This window comes from Mustela lutreola, chromosome 13, assembly GCF_030435805.1.
Source record: "Mustela lutreola isolate mMusLut2 chromosome 13, mMusLut2.pri, whole genome shotgun sequence".
Lineage (NCBI taxonomy): Eukaryota > Metazoa > Chordata > Mammalia > Carnivora > Mustelidae > Mustela > Mustela lutreola.
The window spans coordinates 13,413,958-13,432,899 of NC_081302.1; positions in this window are offsets into that span (position 1 = coordinate 13,413,958).

Consider the following 18,942-nt stretch of genomic DNA (forward strand, 5'->3'; position numbering starts at 1 on the left):
CACACTAATGGGATAAACATAAAAACTCAATAACTGGGAATAGCAGAAATCATCTTTTTAACCATGGACGTATAATGGCTAATTTCACTTAGAAAAATCTACTGCAGAGATTATGAATTCATTCTGCAGTTCACTGTGATTTAGTGGAAGGCAGGGTGTGCAAGCAAAAAACAGTAGATTTTTTAATACAAGTGGAAGCAGGGTATCAAGACAATCCATTTACATGCGAAACACAGTGTTATTTGTTACTGCAACTAGAGAAAAACCTTTCGCTGAGTTTACAGGTAGGAGAATGAAAAGGGGAGCTATCTGACCTTGCCCAGTCAAGTAGCAGGCTGGGTAATCAATGTCTTTTTGAGGTTCTGTGACTCTGCTTTTTAATTTGCAGTATCACTGAAAGCAATTTCCTGGCATTCCACAATCTAGCTTGAGGGGCAAAATAATTGGTGACCCTTGGTCTATGTAAACAATCTGAATAACAAAGATCACAAAAGGGACATTAGAGAGACATTCAATTTAAATTGCATGTTTCTAGGCTGCTGGTTCTCAGAGCCATATGGCGGCAAAGAATAGGTTGGAAATGGGAAAGGTTCAAAAAAAAAAAAAGTGTGTGAGGGAATCTTGGTCATTAGAATTGCTTATTCTTCTCCTGCCTCTCCTTTAACTCCACCTTTCTGTGCCCTGCAGTTGATCCTCTATGGACTGAATCATTTGGACATCTAGAAAGAGGTATTTTCCTTCCTGGTTTTGAAGCACATTTCTGGAAGTGACTGTGACCCACCATAGTTCCAGAGCTGGCAGGACCCTTCCTCCAAGCCCCTAGTAGAGGAGAGAATGGTTTCCCACTAGTGCCTCACATCTCCTATAGGTCGCCTTTATCTTGCCTTCACCTTCTTTAAAGTCTTCTGCACCATTTTAAATCGGATTCTGCTTCCCTACATAACAGGGAGGTTAAGCAATTTTTAAGTGGCAGCAAAAAATAAAAGGGTATGGAGTCTGTACTCTTATAATCCCTGGGACACCGTCTGTGGTACTCCACATGCAGTGCAATCTTGATACTTTTGTATAAAAACTGTTGATGAAGTATAGGCTCTACACAAAGTTGTTCACTTCCCCTATCAACTGAATCCACCTCCCCGCCCCAGGTATTTCTCTGTCTTTGAGATTACTGTCCTGTCCATGGAGCATGCTGAGGAGCACAGTTCCAACCTTGTCTGGCACAAGAAGGTGGCTGTTATTTGTTATTGTTTTTTTGGAATTAATATAGGACACAGCAAAGGAAAGATTAAGAGTCAAATTATTTGAAAATGTATGTTCTCTAGGCTGAGACAAATGTAGTCACTTACACACCTTCGTCTTGCTGAGACTATGGAAACCTTGGAGATGATACTACAGTTGCTTTTGCCTGATGCTGTCCAGTGTAATGAAAGTGTAGAGCCGCATCTGCTGTAGCATTAGAAAGACAATGTGCTGTAGAATGTGAGGCTCTCACAATGAGAATGGAGTATCGCCAAGTAACATGTCAACTGGCAATATTAAAAATGCCCATGATTACAAAGAATCAACCATTAGTGAAAATGCACCTAGAACCTTTTAAGGTCACTTATCACATCTAATTATCTAATTCCAGGTTTAATGGTGCTATTATACACAATTTTAGTACCATGGCTTACATCATACTAATTTACCCTATATGCCATATTGAATATCTAGTCTAAAATTATCAACATGTTGACTTCGGTGACACTAATATACGACTAGGCTTATATAGTTATTCTAAGAAGCTTCCAGAGAGGGATATTTATCGGACAAAATTTTCAGAGCACCAATTATGTGCTATATAAGGAGCTAGATTCTGGTAACATGGTGACAAATATGTCCTTGAGGCACACACAGTCCAAAGGAAAGCAGGACTGGGGAGAGACAAATAGCTCCAAATGGGCAGCCATGCCACACTGGAGATGAATGAGGGGTGTGAGGGTGCCAGCTGGGCATCTTTGGTGGAGGGCGATGGTTGAAATCAGAGATGATGACTGAGTTCTTAAGGAGGACGAGGACACAGGCAAAATAACCCGGGAAGAATTAATATCCTGAGAGAGGATGTTCCAGTTAGAGGTTGCCGAGGGATTGCTATGGCCATAGCACCAAGCTTAGAGATGTTAGCAGAAGGGCCTGGATGGGTGGACAGGACCTTGTGTGCCAAGGGCTTTGATCTGTGCTGTGTAATCTCTGGAGACCACTGCATTTAATCAGTTTAATTTATCTGGTCATTTAACAAGTATTTAAGGAGCCTACCCATGTGTTGCGTACTGCGTCAGACACTACGGGCATAGAGGTGAATCAAGTGGAAAAGTTCTCTATCCTTGGGGAAATTAGATTCTAAAGGAGGTGTGGTGCACACTGAAAGAAAACCAGTTTCAATGAGCACAATAAGTACAAATTATGACTAAGGCTATAAAAGAAAAAAAGAGCTGGTGCTGAGAATGATGGGTCAGGGGAATGCACTTTAGATGAGGTGTTCAGAGAAGACATCTTTAAGGAAGTGTCACTGAAGGGAAGGCCTGAAAGCTGAGAAAGATTCAGTCATACCCAGAGCAGGATAAAGAATGTTCTAGGCAGAAGAATGTTCGGGAAGGATGATCCAGGTAACATTATGCCTGGAGAGAGGCAAGGAGCTAAATTTGTTCCAGAAACTAAAAGACCAGTGAGGATGGAGCATAGCAAGAGGGAGGGGAGGGATGGAAGATGCTGTTGGAAAGGTCATCAGGAGTTAGATCAGAAGAGGAGGCTTGTGAAGTCCAAGGCAAAAGATTTTGATGTCCATTAAAGATGCCAGAAAGAGGCATTTCAAGGCAGTGAGCAGTGAGCTGACATGACATGACCCCGGCTACCAGGTAGAGAATGGACTGCACGTAGGCAGGAATGGAAGCAGGAAGACAAGCATATGGCAGTTGTCCAGGAGGGAAGCCATGGTGGCTTGGATGGTGGCAGGAGAGGTGGCAAGACTGGGCTACACTTTGGAGGTAATGCTGTTCAGACTTCTGTCAACATGGCTGTGAGATATGGAGTAAGCATTTAATCACAGATGATTCCTAACTTTGTGGCCTGGAACCATGTCCATGAAGCCATTTAATGAAATGTGGATAACTGTGGGTGGGCATGGGATAGGAAATGTAATAAACTGACACTTTTGAAATAAAACCTTGCTTGTAGTTTGATGGATCTATTAAATTTTGTGGGGTGTGGGAGACAAGAAGACTTCCAGACACAGGAAGATTCTATATCCTAAGGGTAGGAAGGCTGCCCTAACATACTGGAGAAATGGCCATGATAGAGACATTAGTAGTGGGAGGATGGTGCCGGGCAGAGATGACTTCCTGGTTTTGAGAAGGTACAATTTGCTCATTAAGTGGAGAGTCTGGTAGGATGGCCGGCAAGGAGGGAGAGAAGCCCAGGAAGGAGGGAGTGGGCCAGGGCCGGGGTGACAGCCTCTTGTGAAGTGCTCACAGACTCGGCAGGTTAGATGGTCAGAGGTCCTGGCAAGAGCCGTTGAAGGGGTGGGGAGGGCGCAGAGGCACAGCTGAACGGCTGGTGAGAAAATAACAGAGTGAAGATGAATCTTTCAAGCAGCTTCATTTTATTTTACTTATTTTATTTTTTTTAAGTTTGTTGTTAAAATTTTTTAAATTTAAATTCAGTGGGTCAACATAGAGCACATCGTTAGTTTTAGATGTATCATTCAATAATTCATCAATGGTGCATAACACCCTGTGCGCATCCCATCATGTGCCTTCCTTAATGCAGATCGTCCAGTTGCCCCATCCCGCAACCCACCTTCCCTCCCGCGACCCTCAGCTTCAGCTTCGTTTTAAAGCACGGCTGGGGTGGAGTGTTAAAACACAGAGCAGATCACAGCGTGTATGGTATAGGCTACAAGAAATGAGTCAGTGGTCAGGGAGTGCTTCAAAAGGAAGGTGGATGGATACAGAAAGGCCTGAGAAGTTGAAGAATTTCATAATGCAGCAACATCCCACCACAAGGAGTGTCTGCTCGGTAACCTCTGGCCACGTTACCTTGATGGTCACACTGAATACCCACAAGAACCCAAAAGGTAGAAACGCTAATCATCTACATTTTACTGATAAAATAGTTAAGATTCAAGTATTTTGCCCATAGTTTCTCCAGCCAAGAAACAGTAACACCAAGATCCAAATTCAGTTTGGCTGTAGAAGCTGTCTCTTCGCCCTATGCTGTACTTCCTTCCCATTCTGCCAGCTCTAAACCCAGGAGAAGCCAGCCAGTTTGTGTCTGCATCAGCTCAATGCCCATCACTCATGACTTTCAGTGTCCTGCCTTTCCAGTGAGGCCACATCTTGCCTTCAACCATCCTAAGGACCCTCAGGATGTGACCACTGTCTAGGCAGAACCAAGTCCAGCTGACTGAGTGACTCTTTCCCCAGAGCTGGCTTGTCCAAGGAAGACAGTCCTTAGAGGAACATGTCCATCCTCTGGACAGTGGAGCTGCTGTCACTTTCTCAACTTACAACCTCCTCTTGATGATCTACGTCTGGCCCAGCCACCCACACCAGGTCCCTGCTGCCTGCAACCTTCTCTCAAAACAGCCCGTTTTCTCTGGAATCACCCAGTTAAAATCCTGTCCAAGCTCTTCAGACTCAGGTAGTAGCTTGGGGCAGAGTTATCACATTGAAATACTCACCAAGTCCTTCTTAATTCAGTTGTCTTGGAACCTAAGTTCAGAATGGTTCTAGTTTTTATTCTTCACCTGTTGGCTTTCTTGGAGTGCTTCACCCTGCACCAGAAGCCGCAGACTGATACTGGGCCTCTGTACACACTTTGACTTCCCCTGCCCTTGATCTTAACTTACTCCCTTGTTAGTGCCACAGCTGACCTACTTGTTTGGGGGGTGAAATCTAAAACCATCCCTTAGTCCACTGTTTTTCAGAGTGTGGCCCGCAGGTTCCTGGGCTTGCCATAAGTCGAACGAATCCCAGTCTCTGGAGGTAGAGTAATTCTAACCTCTGGTGGATAAAAGCTCTTCCTGGCCGCTTCTCAGGATCCTGGTTTCCTGATGGCCAAACCATTGACAGTTAAATAGGACAGCTCACCTCGGTACCCCTGAGACTGTTCAGATTTAACAACTCATGGGCACCTTTGTCTACCATAGGGGCTCAATTTCCTCTGCTTTCCTAATAGCCTACCCCTTGAAGTTTTAAGAATTTCCTTAAGCTGGGGGATTAGCCCAGCCTTCAATTCTAAATTATTCAGTTTCACTTCTGCCTCTGATTGTTTGCACTTCATACCTGCCCGCTGGATCAGGTCTGGTTCTACCTTTACCAGTGACAGTTCAGGTCCAGTCCAGGGTCCTACCCATCCCAGCAGCAAAAATCACACTGGGGAGTTAGCAGCAGGGTCAGATAAAAGATAAATTGAATAACTGGTTCATTTTTGTGAAAGCATGAACAATGAAGTTTTTTCTTTTTTTTTTCCTCCCTGAGTAAATAAATATCCTTCAATCTCATGTCTGCCTCAATTTCTGAAGATGTTAATCTCTTATACTGTTTTCTTCCATTGGAGGATTTGAATGTTAAACTTGAAAAGGCCAACCAAGCTGCCACAGGAACAGGGCTGACCATCCTGGGGCCAGGTTATTTCTGTTTCTGTTTTTTAGATCTTACAGCTAAAGGCTGCCTGTCTTACATGGCGACAACGGGGAATAAAAATTAGGAAATGCATCACAGTCACTCCTTGACCTATAAACACCTAAATTATGAATATCCTATAAATAGGAATGTCCTGTACCGAGCCCCAAAGCATAGGTGGTGCATTTTCTTCTTTTCCTTTGAGATGCCATGACAGAGGCAAGGTGAAAGACCCTTTCTCATTCTGTACTTCGTGCCCAGCACAGCTGCAGAAGGTGTCTCCATCCCCTGGGGACTCCTCTCGTGGGGTGGGGTGTCTTCCCAGCTCGGGCAAAAATAGGCACATGTGCTCACAGTACCTTGCATTGCCATTCATGAGGACTCTTGCCCATAGTCCACGGGTCACCATGCTGGTCCACAAAATTCCTCTTAATTCCAAACACAGCAGAATTATTACTCTTCATTCTGCCTACACTATGATTATGCAGGCATTGTCTGGGCTGGCCTGCTGTGGATACCATGTTTTATTGTGTAACTTGAGTTATAAATCTCAAACAGCCAACATATAAGGTAGCTTGTGGAACACAGTCTTCACGTAAATTAAAAAATGTTCATACCTCTGGCACAGGTGACAACTCTTTTATCAGAGCTACTCATTCCGTTGTTTTATACACAATAGCGTGGCTTTCTTACAGGCATTACTTTCCAACTGGATGAAGAAACTGCCCATCGCATTTGACAGTTTTTAATGAGAGTGCCCATCTCATATTAACACTTGGAGTTACCTCCTGCAATCAAAGCAACAGAAGCTATTTTATCCAAAAGATGATAAGTTACAATAAGACATTAAACCAGGTCGTGATTTATGAATGTGTCACATGTTCTCCTTTGCATAAGGAGTTGATGTAATCTAGAGATATCACAAATTCAGCCTCTGGCTTCAGACTCTTGTCACACTGACCTCTGCAGCATGACAACCACAATGGGGACGACAACCATTCACCACGGGGGCAGCCAGCCCCAGGGGAGTTAGCACTTCTTAACTGACAATGTTCTTGCATATGCACCAGCTCCTTAAACAGTTCCTCTTTTTTTTTAGTGATGAGAGCAGCAGGCCCAGAGGAAGCAAATGACTTGTCCAGGTCCTATCGATGTACGGAGACAAACGTAAATACTTTCTACCCTAAGCCCATTGCTTTTCCACTGTATCACACTTCTGTTTCAGAAAAAACATCTCACCTAAAATAAACATCACTTATCCAGGCTTACCTTGAGTCACTTTGGGAAATCAGCTTTACCTCTCTATTCTCATTTTCTTCATTTGCTTTTTGAAAAAACAACAAGAACAACAAACCAACACACTGTTTTCCCTCTTCTATCGTTGTAGAGAGCAAACAAAATGATATGTGCGAAACACCCAACAAACTGTGAAGTGCCAACCAAAGGAAAAGGAATTATTCTGGTTTTCATCAAACATTTTTCTATCAGTGTTGATGATTGCTTCCTTTTAAAATTTATTTACACAGGACAAGGGAACTGGAAAATTTATTCAGGACACTGTCAGCAGCAGCAGCAGCGCGGCCATGGGTTGGTTTCAGGAAGGGCTGAGCCTCAGCTCCTGTCGCCTCTGGTAGCCAGGTGGATTTGCTTTCTGCCATGCTCACACAGCGCATGGTGGCCAGGTGACGGATCCACTGGGGCAGGTGGCCAGAGCCTCACGCCATCCCACATGCCACGGATGCGCATGGTTTGGACACCTTTGCCCAAACACAGACTAAGTGATAAAATGTATATGCGGTGGGGCTATCTGGTATTTTCTTCACTCGTCTTTGTAAGTAGGCATGACTGAAGAAGCACTAGGTAGCAGGTGGCCATGCTATGCATGTGGTCTCGAAAGTAAACACCAATAACCATGTGCTGAAAACTGGTTAAAAGTCCTTATTTCTCCCATAGTTGAAAACATACTAATTTCATTATCATGCACGGCGGGTCATGCAGATATGCTGACAGATGATCCAGGAAAATTAGAATATTGATGCACGTGTGTATATACACATATATGCATACAGACCCAACACACACGTGAGCATGCACAATCTTACATATGCATATGTATGCAGATTTAGACATATGCATATATGTGCACATAAACACACACATGCGTGTTTCCTTCCACACAGAAACAACTCTTTTGGTTCTTCTACCAAAACATTTAGTTTCATCTTAAAAAAGCAAAATGTCCTGCTTTCGTTTTGAACAAACTCCCTTCCTTCCTCCCTCACCCCCTCCTTCCCTACTGGTTTTGTTGTTGTTGTTGTTGTTTTGCAATAAGCATTTACTGCTTTCTGGCATGGGCCACGTACCTGTAGGACAAAGATGGAAGGCACCATCCCTACTCCAACACTGAGGGACCCAGACAACTAAACTGACCCCTTAGAGTTCAGTGGCTGGGTGTTCTGACCAATGTTAAGTATAAGTGGCATGGGGCACATTGCCCACTTTGGAGTGACAGGATACAGCTTCCTATGCCAGGGGGCGCACGAGCTGTTTAAAGGATAAGGTGGTATCAGCAGATGGGGATAGGAGTGTCCCAAAGTGGCAGAGGGGCACGTGTGGATGATGGCGTGGCAGCCCAAGAGGGCGGGGTTCTGCCAGGAGTTTTCTGGAGTGCGGCTGAGAGTGAAAAGGTTTAGCGGAGAGTGAGGCCTGGGTTGGGCGAAGGGCGCTGGGGGTGGGGCCGCGAATAATGAGCCAGGAGCGATGGAACAGGAGGTGAGTAATGGAGAACTTCGGATGCCACAAGGAGGAAATTAGAACGCGTGCTCAAGGGAGCCCTGGCTTATGCTCCAAAGGAAATCAGGGTGGGCTGAGTGAAAAATAAGGCTTCAAAGATTTGTATCTTGGGTTCTCTTCTTCTTTTGTCTTGGTTTTTCCGAGGCTCAGTTATTTCATGGAAATTAGATTTGCGTCAGCTGCATACAGATGGCCTGGTTCCCGCAGCCAGCTGACCGAGAAAGCTGTCAGATGCAGCAGGTCAGGTGAAGGAAGAAGCCTTGTGTATTTCAGTATGTGTGTGGTAGATGTGGGTTGCGTGATCTCAGCAGGAACACAGGAGGAGAGGCGAGTCCATGTGTTCCACGAACTTCCACTGCCCTGAGAGGACGGGGGTGATGACGGCCCCAGGAGGGATGAGAATTCTGGGTATTTGTGCACGAGGGTAGTCCTCCAGCCCTCATGCCCACCTGCTCTCAGGGGAAGCCTCCTGGGAGGGGTCTTGGACATGGATTTCCAGTTCTACTCTGCAGTGGAGGAGGCCAGGATCTGGAGAGCTGCTGGAATTACCCTGTCTTTTCTCTTTTTCTCTGATGGCTGCGGTGGAGCCATCTGTCAGCTCAAGTGCCTCCTAATGACCTTCTCACCTTTTGTAGCTTCATTTTAAGGACAATTATGCTGTGGGTGAGTTTAGGAAAAATATTCCCTCTGCAATCGAAAGCTGCCTTGCTCCAAGCATGAACCTGTCAGGGACGGCAATGAGAAACACAATGTTCCCCGGCAGATTTTTTCTAGTAAATCAAGGGCTACATCAATTCTCCACAGATTAGGGGCTAATATCTCAGTCCTCAGTGCATTTAAGGAAAGATATTGTGTCGGTTTCATTTTCATTTTTTTTAAGCTACATATTGCATAGTTCGAGAGTTCCCAATGGCAGAAGGAAACAGATAGGTTTGGCTTCCTAATTACATTAGGGAATATTATGTGTGGCTCTGGGCTCTGACTCCTTATGTTTGCTGCCACAGCACAAATAGAAGATTGCTTCTCCTATTTTTGAACCTTTTAGCTTCTCTGTTTCATTTTTTTCCCCCTCTGGCACAGACAAAAGCCTCTGAGTTACTTGCTACTTAGGCAAAATCCTGGAAGAATTCGAACCAAATGTAAACAGTGACAAAATCTTAGTGGTGGATGAAAGATGGTATTTATTTTGTATTTTAGTTTATACTTACATTCATTTCTTTGTCATGAAAATATATATTTATAGACAGGAAAACAATAAGGCTGGATCTCGTTTGGAAAAATAAAAATTACTTACTTTCTAGTCTATTCTCCAAAAAGTACAGGGTGTGTCCATCATCTCTGTATTGCCCATACTATCTAAACTCTAAGTACTCATCTTTTAGTAAAAATCAAGGAAAGATATTTATGAATCTCATCCCCAGTAGGACAAAGTGTTCAAGACAGGGAACTCTTTGGTTCCTTTTTGCTATGCTAATTGAGGGTCAAAATAAGGCAATGGAAGTCAGTGGGTCTCAACAAAACCAAGTCATACAGTGATCACCAGGTGAGCCCCTGGGATCCAATTTCAATACACCTACTCAACCCAGTAACACTTTTTGAATACTGGACGTAACACGTATAGAATTTTACTCCTTCTTTTGCTACATATGAGCAAAATATTAATGCCTATATCATGATTTACAGTGGTCATTTTTTACTGCTATTGCCAGGGTAACCTGGAAAGAGGAATAACCTCTCTCTATAACACTAGGCTGATATTAAAAGGAGGACTTGCTGTGACCTCCAGAAGAATTGGAAAGTATTCACAGTGGGAGGGAAAAGAGTCTGTGATCAGACTGGTAAGGTCCAAGGAATTTTTCTAGTTAGTAGGGGGAATTTTTCTACTTGCATATTTAAGAACTCATGTATCGCATATGGTTAGATTGTCACTCTGGCCGTTTTATTAATTGACAAACAAATTTTAAATGTTATATTTATTTACATATGAAAATCATATGTAATTTTTGTTAATAGCTGATAACAGCTAACTTATCCTAAAAATTAAGAGCTAGACTCGACTCTAAATACAGCCCCTGATGGATGTACAAACTATAAATATCCCAAAATAAACGAGTGAGAAGTTGTCCGTATCTAAGCACAGAAATGGCATACACTCTACAGGAACATACACGGGTCACAAATAAGACTGAAGTTTGGGGAGGAGATGACTGGATCTTGCCAAGAGCCAGGATTGAGGATGCAAGGGAAGGGGAAAGATTTGGAGAAATTGTGAGTTCAGTTTTAGAAATGTTGAGTTTAAGAATCTATTGGCACATCCAAATAGCATGCCCAACAAGTTATCGGACACATACAACTAGAGCTCAGGGAAGCTTGGGGATAGTGATAAATTGCCTATGTCTTATGGATCTGGAAACGCTGGTCTACTGTCCCCTTTTGGATAAATGCTGCACTAGGTGCTGTTTCTGGCCCAGGATTCCAGGTAAGGCCAGACACTGAAATCCTCAAGAAAGAGGATCAGGTAAATCAGTTTGGTTCACTCATCAAAATTCAAAGGCACAAGGTACAAAGGAAAAAAAGGAAACACAATCACCACAACAAAAACAAGTCATGGGGGGGGGGGTAAGCAGAAAAATGAGGAGAATTCGTGAAATTACAGGTGGGGGGTAGAGTTCTGAAGGACACCCTGAGTCATCAGAATAATGTTTTATACGGAGCTTCTAGAGTTGGGCCCTGCGTGGGGAAGAGAATAGCGCTTGTTTCCTGTGGCCGCTGTCACAAATCACCACAGACTTAGTGGCTTAAGATGACGCAAAATTATTATCTAACAGTTCTGTACGCTGGAAGTCTGAAATGGGATCTACACATTAAAACAAGGTGTCGGAAGACCTGCATTTCTTCTGGAGTTTCTAAGCGAGAATCTATTTCCTTGTGTTTTCCAGCTTCTAGAGGCTGGATTCTTGGCCAGTGGCTCCTTCCTTCTCCAAAGTATATCATCCCAACCTTTGATGGACAGATTACCTTCTCTAACTCTCTTACCTCCCTCTTAGAAGGACTCTTGTGATGACACTGAGATCAACATGGATAAGCTAAAATAATGCCCTGAGGTCAAAGTCCTACACTTACTCACATCTGCCAAGTTCCTTCTACCACATGAGATAACATATTCATAGGTTCCAGGGATCAGGACACAGACATCTTTGGGAGAGTGATTATTCAGCCTACTGTAGGGAAGTAGAGAAAATCTAGGACAACCTGATTCCCATTCAGAGGCATTTCCAGATTCAAGAAATCTTTCTTTTACAAAACTAGTCATTATTTATTCAGTGAACAATACTGCATGTCAGCTGCAGGTCACATACTTCATACATAGCTCCCATTTTGGAAATTTTCTTAGAGTAATTCAGTCCTTTATGGATATGAATTTTGTTCTTTAGTATGGACACCAAGTATTATTGTAAATCAAGGTATGAACACTCTACTGCATCTTATGCAACAACTAAAAGCATGAAAAATATACAGAGACACAAAAATAATTGAGCTAATATATGTAAAATGTGAAAACAGATCAGAAGGAAATACGGCAGTTCAGTAATTGTTTCATTAGAAATAGGGGAATATAATCATACTTTGGTTCTATTCTCTCTCAAGATTTCTATAATTTAAAAAATAATTTAAAACTGTTTCTAAAAAGTGTCATGCCAAAGAACTCATAAATGTCTGACTCAGAGAGGCAATGGACGAGTAAGTCATTAATGCCAAATGCAAAAAGGATGTAAAATGATGGAAATGCAGGTGTCACAGGATTCGGAAATATCTGGGATGGTCATGGGCCACTGGTGGTGGAGGAGCAGTCTCAGGGGTGACAGCGGGAATGCAGGCAAGACAGGGAGGGACAGCATTGGAGTCCACAGGACAGCAGCTAGAGGCTCCTGGTTAGGGAGGGAAAGATGAGAGCAAAACATTATGGAAGCCAGGAAACAGTCCAGTCTAGTGAGGTCACTGTTTTAAAGAGAAGAGGGGGACTCTCACGTCTTACCAAAGCATTGGGCAGAGCTGTGTAACAAGAGCTAGATTATACTGAATGTCCACTTGAAATTTTCCTAAGATGATACAGCTCATATCCTGCAGCAAAGAGAAGTAGTGGCTGGTAGGGGAATGAATGTGAGAATAGCCTTTTCTCAAATAACCATGGGAAGTTTCTTTCGTTGGATGCACCTCAGTTTCCTCATTTTAAATGTGTTGTTTGGACCAGATGGGGAGCGCTTAAGCTATAATAGTTTAAACCCGTCTCTGAAAACTCCTGCTCCATTGGGGAAACCTTAGTTTCACCCTCAGAGTGACCAGACCAAAGCATAATGCTGAAGACAGACCAGGGGTCTGATTTCATATCCAACTGTCTAATTCCCATGTAAGCCATATCATCAGCTTTCTCAGTTGGAAGCCCTTTTATGCAAATGATTCACCAACTGGAAAAAAGAGGCGATGGTACAGGAAGCAGGACAATAAATTCTCCATCTCAATATCAGAAGGCAGGTGAGCACCATCCATCTAGGCAAGGATCAGAAATTACCATTAAGAGAACAATTTCTCGTTCACAGGCGAAAGTGAGGGCGTTCACTGGAGGATGTGAGGTCTACCTTCATTTGGGGAAGGCCATGGAGTTTTCTGAGTGTACCCAATGGCGGGCATGAAATTCTCAAATGTCAGGTGGTTGCCACTGTGCCTTTAGGAGAAACACAAATGAGGGGCGCCTGGTGGCTCAGTCAGTTAAGCTTCTGTCTTCAGCTCAGGTCATGATTCCCCAGGTCCTGGGATCCAGCCCGGTGTCAGGCTCTCTGCTTAGCAGAAAGCCTGCTTTACCCTCTCTCTCTCTGCTGCTGCCCCCTCTCCCCCTCACTCACGCATGCTTGTGCTCTCTCTCTCTCTCTCTTTCTCACTTGTTCTATCTCAGATAAGTAAATAAAATCTTTAAAAAAAAAAAAAAAGAAAGAAAGAAAGAGAAGAAACATAAGTGAGTATCCGGGCAGGGAGGGAAGCCTGCTGGGTATTGGGCAGAGTATGATGGCAGACTGGGGAGGGCTCAGAGAAAAGGGGTGGGCCCATGGGAAGGATCTGACAAACTTCATCCCCCAAAGAGAAAAACCTTAGTCTTGGGAAATAAATGAAGGAATTTTATAGGTACACTGGAAACAGAATCTTCTTTTGTGTACCTTAGAATAAAGGTAGATTGGGTTCCAGAAACATAGCTGCTCAACTTTGAGTAATTACTCTGAGAAAGGGAATTTGCTACAATTTCCATTATAATAGAAGGAGGGAACGGTTGGGACAGAGATATGCAGAGAGATCACTGGTCCTGAACAGTTAAAGCAGAAGAGAAAACCAAATTGGAGACACATCCTATAGCCACAGTTCAACTTTCCTCAAATCCTTGTTGAAAAGACATTACAGTTTATGAGAGAACCCTCCTCTGCAATGTTTGATTTTGATATACCTGCATTCATACAGTAACTGTATGGTAAACTGCATACACTTTCAATCTGTTGTGAAGAAACTGGACATTCTTCCTGACACTATAAAAAACTCGAGTTTGTTTATGCTCCAAATATGGTGCTAGACATATCTATAGTTGATGAAACCTGCTATGGAATTTTGTCCTTTCTAGTTTTGTTTTGTTGTTGGCTGTCAACATACATTTCCCTTCCCAAGATTAACTCCATTTTCTTGCCAAGATGAAATACACAATGGAGGGGAGTAATTCCACGGAAGGAATTCAGCGTACCCTTGGAAAGCTGATGGTTCTGTGCCATGGGGGGGAAAAAAAAAAGCTGGTGTATTCCTAATACGGTCCACTTGGATGCCTAAAATCCACATCTTGATTCTCATCTTGATAGTTTAAAAAAGTGCCCAAACTAGCTAACATAAGTTAAATCTCCTGACACATCAAAAGTGCACTGAAAGGAAGAGAACCCAAAGTCTTGCCGGTTACTCCATCCATCTCTAAGTTTAGATTATCTGAGTGACACCCACTCCTCCCCTGGTTCCGTTGTGTTCCATCATTCTCATCCCACCTACGAGCTAAATGGCATATATGTCACTAATAAGTACTATATAAGATAGTGGAGCTCAAGAAAAGGAAAGGGAAGGGAACCAAGGTATAACATTTAATATATGCATAGCATGTCAAGGAAAAAAAAAATGAGTAGTGGTTGCCATTGTTACTTCCGTAACTTGCGGTTGAATGTGAACCAAGTATTCTTAGTTCCTTCTTCCATCTTCACTTCTTCTTCCCTTTGGCAGAGGTCTTTTGCCACGCATATCCTTCTGAGTCCTAGACCAGTCTCCCTATTAAGGCTGCATGAGTCATCCAATGGACGTGGTATCACAAGGCAGTGTCCATGGGATTCCCTGGGTTCTATCCACATGTTTTCCTTCCACCTATTGTCCCTTGACAGTCAGGGTCAAAGTTACCAGCCTAAATGCTATCCCTGCTTTTGTTTGTTGGTCAAGGGGCATGATGAAACAACCAGACTAAGAGGATGTTGCTATTTCTTTGTCTCAAACAGTACAACTCAGAGACACAGGAACAGGAAACAACACTTACATGAGTACCTCACTGAACATAATCTTGAAAGAGATCACCTTCGTGGTGGCTACATATACTGTGTCCTGTGATTATGGCAAAGAAAGTCAAAATGCTAGTACGTAGAGTGAGCAGACCAGGAAAAGTAGCCCCCTTACCACATGGTGCCTTAACAAAACTTGGTATGCCATATACTACAACTCACCAAACTCTAGGTTACGATGCCTCTATTAAAGAGTGAAAAAAATTCTCAAGATGCCAGGATTCAGATATCATTTATTTTTCCTATACATGTTCAAAAGGGGCAATTTCTTTAGCATTAAAAACACCTACAACTTTTTGGGTTAAAACAATTTGGGTTTCAGCAGTATTGTAAATTCCATTATTTTCCTTAGCTCATCCATTGTACTTCTCTATCTTTCTGAGTTTGATTCTCTCATAGTAGAGGAGGATAAATGAGTCATTTAAAATACTTTTTTTTTTTTTAAAGTCATCTATTCAGTAAACATTTGCAGAGTTGTGGTAGACAGAAGGATAATCCCCCAGAGATGTCCACGTCCTATCCAGGAATGTGTGAACATGTCACATTAGATGACAAAGGGAGTTTTTTCCCCCCAGAAATGATTAAATTAAGAATCTTGAGGTGAGGAGATTATCCCAGATTATCCTCAGGGACTCAATGAAACCATGAGGGTCCGTGTGAGAGGGAAGCCAGAAAGTGAGAGCCATAAAGAGAAAAGGGAGAGAGAAAGAGCCAAAAAGAGAAAAAGGAGAGAGAAAGAATAGGGGGTCGGGAGACAGAGACACAAATTTGAAATGCCACACTGCTGGCCTTCAAGATGGAAGAAGGAGCTACAAGCCAAGGAATGCAGAACGCAGGTGACCACTAGAAGCTGGGAAGGCAAGGGAACAGATTCACCCTGAAAGCCAACACCTTGATTTTAGCTAAGGGAAACCCATTTTGCACTTTTGACCTCCATTTTGGACTTCTGACCTCTAGAACTATAAGATAATAGATCTGTGCTGTTTCAAGCCACTAAGAGATTGTGACAATTTGTTACAGCAGTGATAGGAAGCTGGTACACCTGTGACTACGCCATTTTTATCTGTCAACTCAGATCATTCTTCTGTGCTCCAGAACTGTATATTCAACTGGCTTCTTAAAAATCATCACTTAGCTGTCTCAAACACGTGTCAAGCTCAAAAACTTATGATCTTCTTCGCAGAACTTGGTCCTTATCCAACATCCTCTTTATCTTTGATTGCCACCACTAGCTACTCAAGGTTCAAGTCAGAAACGCGGCACTTATGTGGGGGATGCCTTTCTCTCTTCACTCCTAGCCAGGTCATTACAGAGGTTTGATGATTCTACCTCCTAAATCCATCCCTGTTTTAATGATATCTCTCCACCTCCGCTATCAGCACCCTAATCCTAACTACTGTTACTATTCACCTGCACAATTCCTAACTGCTTTTCTCTCATCCATGTCTTACACATTCTCCACACTTCATCCAAACTCATCTTTTATGGAAATATGACCCAAAGTATTTCATGCTCCAAACAATTCCACTGGTCTTAAATAAAAACACAAATCCTTAAGCAGAATAAAAGGCCTTGCCCCGTGTAGCTCTAGCACCCTGCTGCAACCTTATCCCTAGCTCTTTTCTTCTGAAGTTCTTCTCTGGACATTTTTTTCTGTCTCTCTGACATGTGTTCTTTCCTTCCTTAGGGCCATGCTGTTTGTTTGCCTGGACAAGTAGAAACTAGAATCTCTGACCCAGGCAGCAGTCTCAGGGGCTAGGGCTGGGGCTGGGCAGAAGATTGAGTGAAAAGCCAGAGATTCAAGCCTCAGTTCAAGGGAACCTGGAGACCTTCTGTGAAATGAGAGCAGGTGAGGAGTCAGGCATACTTGGAATTTAAATACAAGGAAGCAGAGAGAAATACCCTGCTAAAGGTCAGTCCTAGAACAGGGTCCAGAGAAGAACCTGAGAAATGACCTGGAGCACATCTGCATGTCACATAAAGAAATCAGAAGTTTTGGAGGGAGGGAGGAGACAGGGAATGATCACAGAAGCACAGAAAGTAGGAGAAATTGTAGGGAAGTTCCAAGAGAAGGCTGTTGACACTGTCAAATAACAAAAGAGAAGTCATGGGTTGGACCAGCACGGAGGTCCACAAGCATGATGACTGGATAAGTAAATGGGAACAGTGAGGATATTCGCCATGAAGAGGCTGGTATGTGAAGAGAAGAAAATGGAGCAACAGGTTGAAGAAGCCAAAATGTCAAGGCAGGTTTGTGGTGTTCTTTGTCCTAAGATACGAGAGTGGTAGATGCTTAAATGTTCGTGAATTACTCATTGTTTTTTCTTATTGTGGAAATGACTGTATTTTTTAAAAAAATTATTTAAGTGATTTATTTTATATTATTATTATTATTATTATTATTATTATTATTATTATTATTTTGTTATGTTAGTCACCATATAGTACGTCATTAGTTTTTGATGCAGTGCTCCAAGATTCATTGTTGACATATAACACCCAGTGCTGCATACAATACATGCCCTCCTTAATACCCATCACCATGCCCATTTCCCCAACCCTCTTCCCTCTATTTAAGTAATTTCTATACTTAACATGGGGCTTGAATTCAGGACCCCAAGACCAAGAGTCACATGCTCCTCTGACTAAGCCAGCCAAGTGCCCTAGAAATGACTAGGTCTTTAATTCTATAAATACATACATGTACAAAGTTTTTAAAAAATCTAATGACTTAAAGATACTAAAAATAAACCTAATTCCCCTGTCTCAAACTTCCTTCTCCAAGACTTACACCTTGGAAACACATTCAATGTGTTAGCTGTCTGCTTTGATATTTGTCATTGTATGTCTAAGTAATGTTCATTTTGGACATTTCCATTGACTCTTTATTATGAAAGATCAGGTGGAAGCCCTCAGAGAAATTTCATGTATCCACATATACATTTCTTTGCCTCTTTTTTCCCCAAGATTGTTATATAATAATTTTTCTTTAAATATCCAGCATTCACTATGTAATTATTATTCATGTTGAGCCTTGAGCCACAAAATACACTATTACTATTTTTTTTCTTGGACAGTTTATTTTTTCATTACATTTCCCTGTGCTAATCATGAATTCTTACCCAACTTCTCCAAAAGAAAGAAGTGTATTCCTCTCAGGACAGGCAAGCACATAGATACATCAGTTCTGCTTTGGTGAATGTTAGTGGTATTGAAGACTTCCTTACTGCCATCCCCATTCTTCTGCCCCAATTCTCTCTTCATGCCCAAGGGCTCTCATCCTGGCACTTCCTTTATCAGAATCCTGTGGATTAATTCCCACAGACTGTTTATATATTCAAGCCCTTGTTGCTGAGTTTCTATATCTTTTTCTTTTTTAGTTTCCTCTGTCATTTTGGTAGTGGCACTGTTCCAGTAGCTTTTTAAGGACACACACATAGGAGGTAAATTTTTGAAATATCTAAAAATATAAAGAATCTATACTCATACTTAATTGATAGTTTATCTTGAAGAATTCTAGGTAGAAAATCATTGTCCACCAGAATTTGATACCTTGTTCCATTTTCTCCCAGTTCTTAATATTGTAATTGGGAATTCTGGTGCCATTATAATTCTTGACCCTTCATACATGACGCATTTGACCTTTATGCCAGTTTTTCAGATTATCTTTTAATTTTTACTATTCTTCAGTTTAATGATTTTGAGTCTTATGTATGTAGACTAACCTTCTACTAAGTATAGCTGAAAAAGACAAGGCAATGTATATTTTCATTTATCTTTAGACATTTCCTAAAAAGACATTTCTTTTAATTTTGGAAAAAATATTACTCTTAGTTCTTTGATAATTTTTTTCTTTTTCTCTATTT